The sequence below is a fragment of the Triticum aestivum genome, chromosome 2A (assembly GCF_018294505.1).
Source record: "Triticum aestivum cultivar Chinese Spring chromosome 2A, IWGSC CS RefSeq v2.1, whole genome shotgun sequence".
In the NCBI taxonomy this organism is placed as follows: Eukaryota; Viridiplantae; Streptophyta; class Magnoliopsida; order Poales; family Poaceae; genus Triticum; species Triticum aestivum.
Window position 1 is genome coordinate 703,878,688 of NC_057797.1, and position 5,307 is coordinate 703,883,994.

General features: G+C 45.7%; 1 long non-coding RNA gene across 1 annotated transcript; it reads left to right on the forward strand.

Annotated features, from left to right (window-relative positions):
• Positions 1-873: 873 nt before the first annotated feature.
• LOC123186043 (uncharacterized) lies at positions 874-3,132 on the forward strand. The gene is made up of 3 exons (XR_006493548.1): positions 874-1,250; positions 1,358-2,167; positions 3,016-3,132. It is a non-coding gene; the product is annotated as an uncharacterized lncRNA (long non-coding RNA).
• Positions 3,133-5,307: the final 2,175 nt, after the last annotated feature.

Sequence of the window (5,307 nt, forward strand, 5' to 3'; positions counted from 1 at the left end):
TAAATGTAGCAAAAATCATGATGGCGACGGCACCACCATCATCTTGATTTGGAGCAAAAATTGAAAAACGGTTCCAACCAAAATCTGAAGAGGTTCTAGCAAAAGAAGTTCCAGCAAAAAATCATGGTGGCGTACAGCCTGTCACGGCCCATAGCCATCTTCGCCCACTGCAGCAAAAAATAAAAATGGTTCCAGCAAAAAACAAAAAGTGCTTCCAGCATCCCCATCGCCTCGTAGCACCGTCCGCGTTCACCGCCATGGTTGCAACTCGCCGCCGCCGTGGTTCCAGCTCTGCAACACATCGGCTGCAGCTCCCTTGGCAGGGGTTGCAGCTAAAAACTGTCCTGTCGACGACGGCGGGATGCTGCGCGGTGCTCCCGCGATTCCAGCTCCGCCATCCAACTGATGCATCTCCGTCGGGCACGGGGTTGCAGCACCCGTGTGTTCCCCGTCCGCCGCCCCATATGCATCTCCATCACATCTCTCATGGCGGCTGCCTCACGGACCATGAGACACGGCACTAGTGTGTGAGGGAGTTGCGAGCAGGGGCTGGCCGAGCTTGGAAAAAGGAGATGGCCTTGTTGGCTAGGGGCTGGCGGTGGAGGAAGTGGGGCAGCTGTGTGGCCGGCGAGGAGCAGCGGGATTGCAGGGGTGGGGAAGAAAAATGAGTGGCGAAGAGTATACGGGATGTGATAAGGCTGAGGACGAAAGCGGTCGTGTAGGACCCACTGGGCGACGTGGCGTGCGCGTGCGGAGCCACACGATCCGTTCTGATCTAGCGACACGCGTGAGTCCGACCGAAACCTTCCGCCAGCGTGCTGGCTACAAACATTTCCTTCGATGGAAGCACCTCAATCAGCCACGTATCGTACACACGAGAGAAAAACGTGTGGCTGTTGGGGGCCTCGGCACCGCACGCGACCCGCAACTTCTCTTCCTTATCCCTTCGACACTCATCTCCTATACCTATGCAGCCGCGTCTTCCTGCCCATCCACCTACAACTAGCGAACGCGCTCGCCGCCCATGGCCGCTGTCAGCTGGATGCGCCTCGTTTGAATCCTGTGTGGATCGCCGGCCGCCCGCAGCCATGGGCGCGTTCGTCTCCTTGTCCGCCGGCAGCTGGTTGCACGCCTTCTCCATGGCCACATCAGCCAAGGGCCCAAGGTCCGTTCTCCCCATGACCAAGTTGCAATCGACGATGACGGCGACGACGTGTTTGTTCTGAAACTAAGGGGTTTGCTGGAATCAGGTTCTTATTTTGCTGGATCCACCCATCTGTTTTGATACAACCCTTTTTCGTTTTTGCTACCATCCCCATTCAATTTTGTTGAGCATCTTCATTTTTGCTGGAACCAGTGCCCCAATTAGCTGGAACCAGCTCCTAGATGTGCTAAAAGGTCGACGCATTGCCGGAGGGCTGCATCCAACATCGTTTGACGCAGGGAGCTACAACCGGCGACTGGGGGGAGCTGCAAGAGGGGGGTGCCTGTGTTTTTCTGATGCGTCTTTTTTTGCTGAATTTTTGTTCTTTGCTGGAACCGATGTATTGTTTTGCTGGAACTGAGAATTTTTTTGCTTCGCCGGCATTTGTTTTTGATGCGTAGGAGTTTGATGCATACGAGAGGTTGCATCGTGCTGGAACCAAGTCCTAATTTTGCTGGAACTGGCATTTGTTTTTGATGCATTTGTTTTACTCGATGCAGAGTTGCATCGACTTCTTTTTTGGCGGCGAGATGTGACGGCGACGAGCTGCAATCGATGAAGACGGCGACCTCCCAGGAGCGAGACTCTGAGTGCGACCGGTGAAGAAATTTAGCTGCGACCCACAATAGAAATGCTTCAACAAGCGACATTGCAGCAACGACGATGACGAGCCGCGGCGATGTACGGCAGGGGGGGGGGGGGCGTGGCCGGTGGCCGGAGAGGATTGTCGCGGACCGCGGAGACAACCGCGCTGCACATCTGGGCCTGCAACTGCCATCAGAATTTGGGGGAAGAAAATGGATCTGAGATGGTTGCGGGGGTGGAGGACAGATGCGATCCAACGGTGTGTGCGTATTAAATCATATGGCTGCGCGGGGACAGACCGAAAGTTTGGGCCGGTTGACCGGCGCCTATTACTGCCCCAAATGCAACGCAAACTGTTTTCGAACTAACGAAGCCACGGTATTTATTACTCAACTATTTACTATACCACTTAGATTTTTGAGTTATTTGAAAACAGTTTGGAAAATGTCTATTTTCTTTAATGAAAAGCAGTTCGTTAAATTTCAAAAAAAATCATGATTTCAAAAAAGTTCTTCGGTTTTGAAAAAAAGTTCATCAATTTTTGGAAAAATGTTCATCAGATTTGAAAAAAGTTCACCGATTTGAAAAAATAAATCATCGATTTTGAAAAAAGTTCATTCGATTTGAAAAAGTTTATCGGTTTTGAAAAAAAAATCATCGGATTTGAAAAGAAAAGTTCTAAAGTTTGGAAGAAAAGTTCACGAACTAAAACCATGCATTTTATGAAAAATAAAAGAAAAAGGAAAAGAAGTAGAAAAAAGAAAAGAATAAAACAAACTGACGAACAAGTAAATAGAGAAATGTATTGGCCTTGTGATTATCGCGTGTCCTTTGGAACGATCGGGTCGCGAGTTCGATCCCATGCCCGACACCTTTTTTTGGAATTTATCGAAACACAAGCGCCAAGCTATGCATGTTGCTAACAAAAAGTAATTGGCTGACCCCAGCTAACGCGCTGCACGTGCCGGTTTATAAAAATAGTTGTAACCGGTGCCTAACGCGCGAACCATCTAGAAAACGAATGAGCCCGTGGCTTTTTTTCAGTAGTGAATGAGCTCGTGGCTACGCGCGTCGTCCTGGACTTCCCTACTGGCCTTTTTAACTTGATTGTCTAGCCCTGATACGTCTATTTTGCATCATGCTTTTATATCAATATTTATTGCATTATGGGTTGTTATTACACATTATGTCACAATACTTATGCCTATCCTCTCTTATTTTACAAGGTTTACATGAAGAGGAAGAATGCCGGCAGTTGGGATTCTGGGCTGGAAAAGGAGCAAATATTAGAGACCTATTCTGCACAGCTCCAAAAGTCCTAAAACTTCACGGAAAACGTTTTCAGAATATATAAAAAATACTCAGCGGAAGAAGTTCACCAGGGGGGCCACACCCTGCCCACGAGGGTGGGGGGCGCGCCCAGGCCCCCTGGTGGCCCTCCGATGGCCATCTTCTCCTATATGAAGTCTTTAATGGGGAAAAAATAAGAAGCCATCTTCTCAGACGAAACTCCGCCGCCACGAGGCGGAACCTTGGCGGAACCAATCTAGGGCTCCGGCAGAGCTGTTCTGTCGGGGAAACTTCCCTACGGGAGGGGAAAATCATCGCCATCGTCATCACCAATGCTCCTCTCATCGGGGGAGGGCAATCTCCATCAACATCTTCATCAACACCATCTCCTCTCAAAACCGTAGTTCATCTCTTGTATCCAATTCTTGTATCCAAGTCCAGGATTGGTGCTAGTAGGTTGCTAGTAGTGTTAATTACTCCTTGTAGTTGATGCTAGTTGGTTTATTTGATGGAAGATCATATGTTCAGATCCTATATTCACATTAATACCTCTTTGATTATGAACATGTTTATGCTTTGTGAGTAGTTATGTTTGTTCCTGAGGACATGGGAGAAGTCTTGCTATTATAGTAGTCATGTGAATTTGGTATTCGTTCGATATTTTGATGAGATGTATGTTGTCTCTCCTCTAGTGGTGTTATGTGAACGTCGACTACGTGACACTTCACCATTAATTTGGCCAGGGTTGTCGAAGCTAAGCATCATGTTGTCTCCCTCCTCCTCCAACAATGAGGGCAACGATGCTTGGCTAATGAAGATAGATCTGAAGAGAGAAGAACCCATGGAGATCAACAAGGATGAAGGGATCAAGAAGGCCACGGAGGACCAAACTCCGGCAACAGAAGACATCCTTCAACTTGATCACAATCTTCTTACCCCAACTGAGATCGAAGCTTTCAAGATGATTGAGTTAGCTCGTATACAAAATAAGTATCTCACACGTGAAAATATTTTGTTGAAGGAGCATATCATCGCACTCAAGGGCATTATCCGCAAGTTAGAAGACCTCCTATGCTCGATGTGCGACTATCCATCATCAACAACTCCACCTTCTTCACCAACAAAGAAGACATAATCACATGGGTATGGGAACTCCCCTTGGCAACTGCCAAGCTTGGGAGAGTGCCCCGGTATTGTATCACCATCACTTTTATCTTTACCTTTTTTCTTAGTTCGATCCTTTTGGTAATATCTTGATCTAGTAGAATAAAAGTTCTTAGTATGATCTAGTCATGAGTTTTGCTTTATAATGCTTCTATGTAATCGAGTCCGTGAGCTATATAATAAAGATTAGTGTTGAGTCAAGGGCTTGCTTATTTTGCCACGATCCTAAGGGAATAAAAGAAAATAGAAAGAAATAAAAAAGAAACAAAGAGATCATGTGCGTCTTATGGAGAGTAATGAGCTCACATAGAAAAAGGTATGATGAATAAAAGTTGTTGAGGGTTGACAAACATAGTTTTGGTCATCGTTGCAATTAATAGGAAGTAATAAAGAAAGAGAGATCTTCACATATAAATATACTATCTTGGACATCTTTTATGATTGTGAGCATTCATTAAAATATGACATGCTAAAGAGTTGACGTTGGACAAGGAATACAACGTAATGGCTTATGTTTTCTTACATCTGAGATAAATTATATTGTCATGGATCATCCAACATGGTTGAGCTTGCCTTTCTCCCTCATGCTAGCCAAATTCATCGCACCAAGTAAAGATACTACTTGTGCTTCCAAATACCCTTAAACCAGTCTTGCCATGAGAGTTCACCATACCTACCTATGAATTGAGTAAGATCCTCTAAGTAAGTTGTCATTGGTGCAAGCAATAAAAATTGCTCTCTAAATATGTATGACTTATTAGCGTGGGAGAAAATAAGCTTTATACGATCATGTGATATGGAAGAAATAAAAGCGACAGACTGCATAATAAAGGTCCATATCACAAGTGGCAATATAAAGTGACGTTCTTTCGCATTAAGATTTTGTGCATCCAACCATTAAAGCGCATGACAACCTCTGCTTCCCTCTGCGAAGGGCCTATCTTTTACTTTTATCTCCTACCTTCCATAAGAGTCATGGTGATCTTCATCCTTCCTTTTTACATTTTATCCTTTGGCAAGAACAGTATATTGGAAAGATCCTGGTATATATGGCTAATTGGATG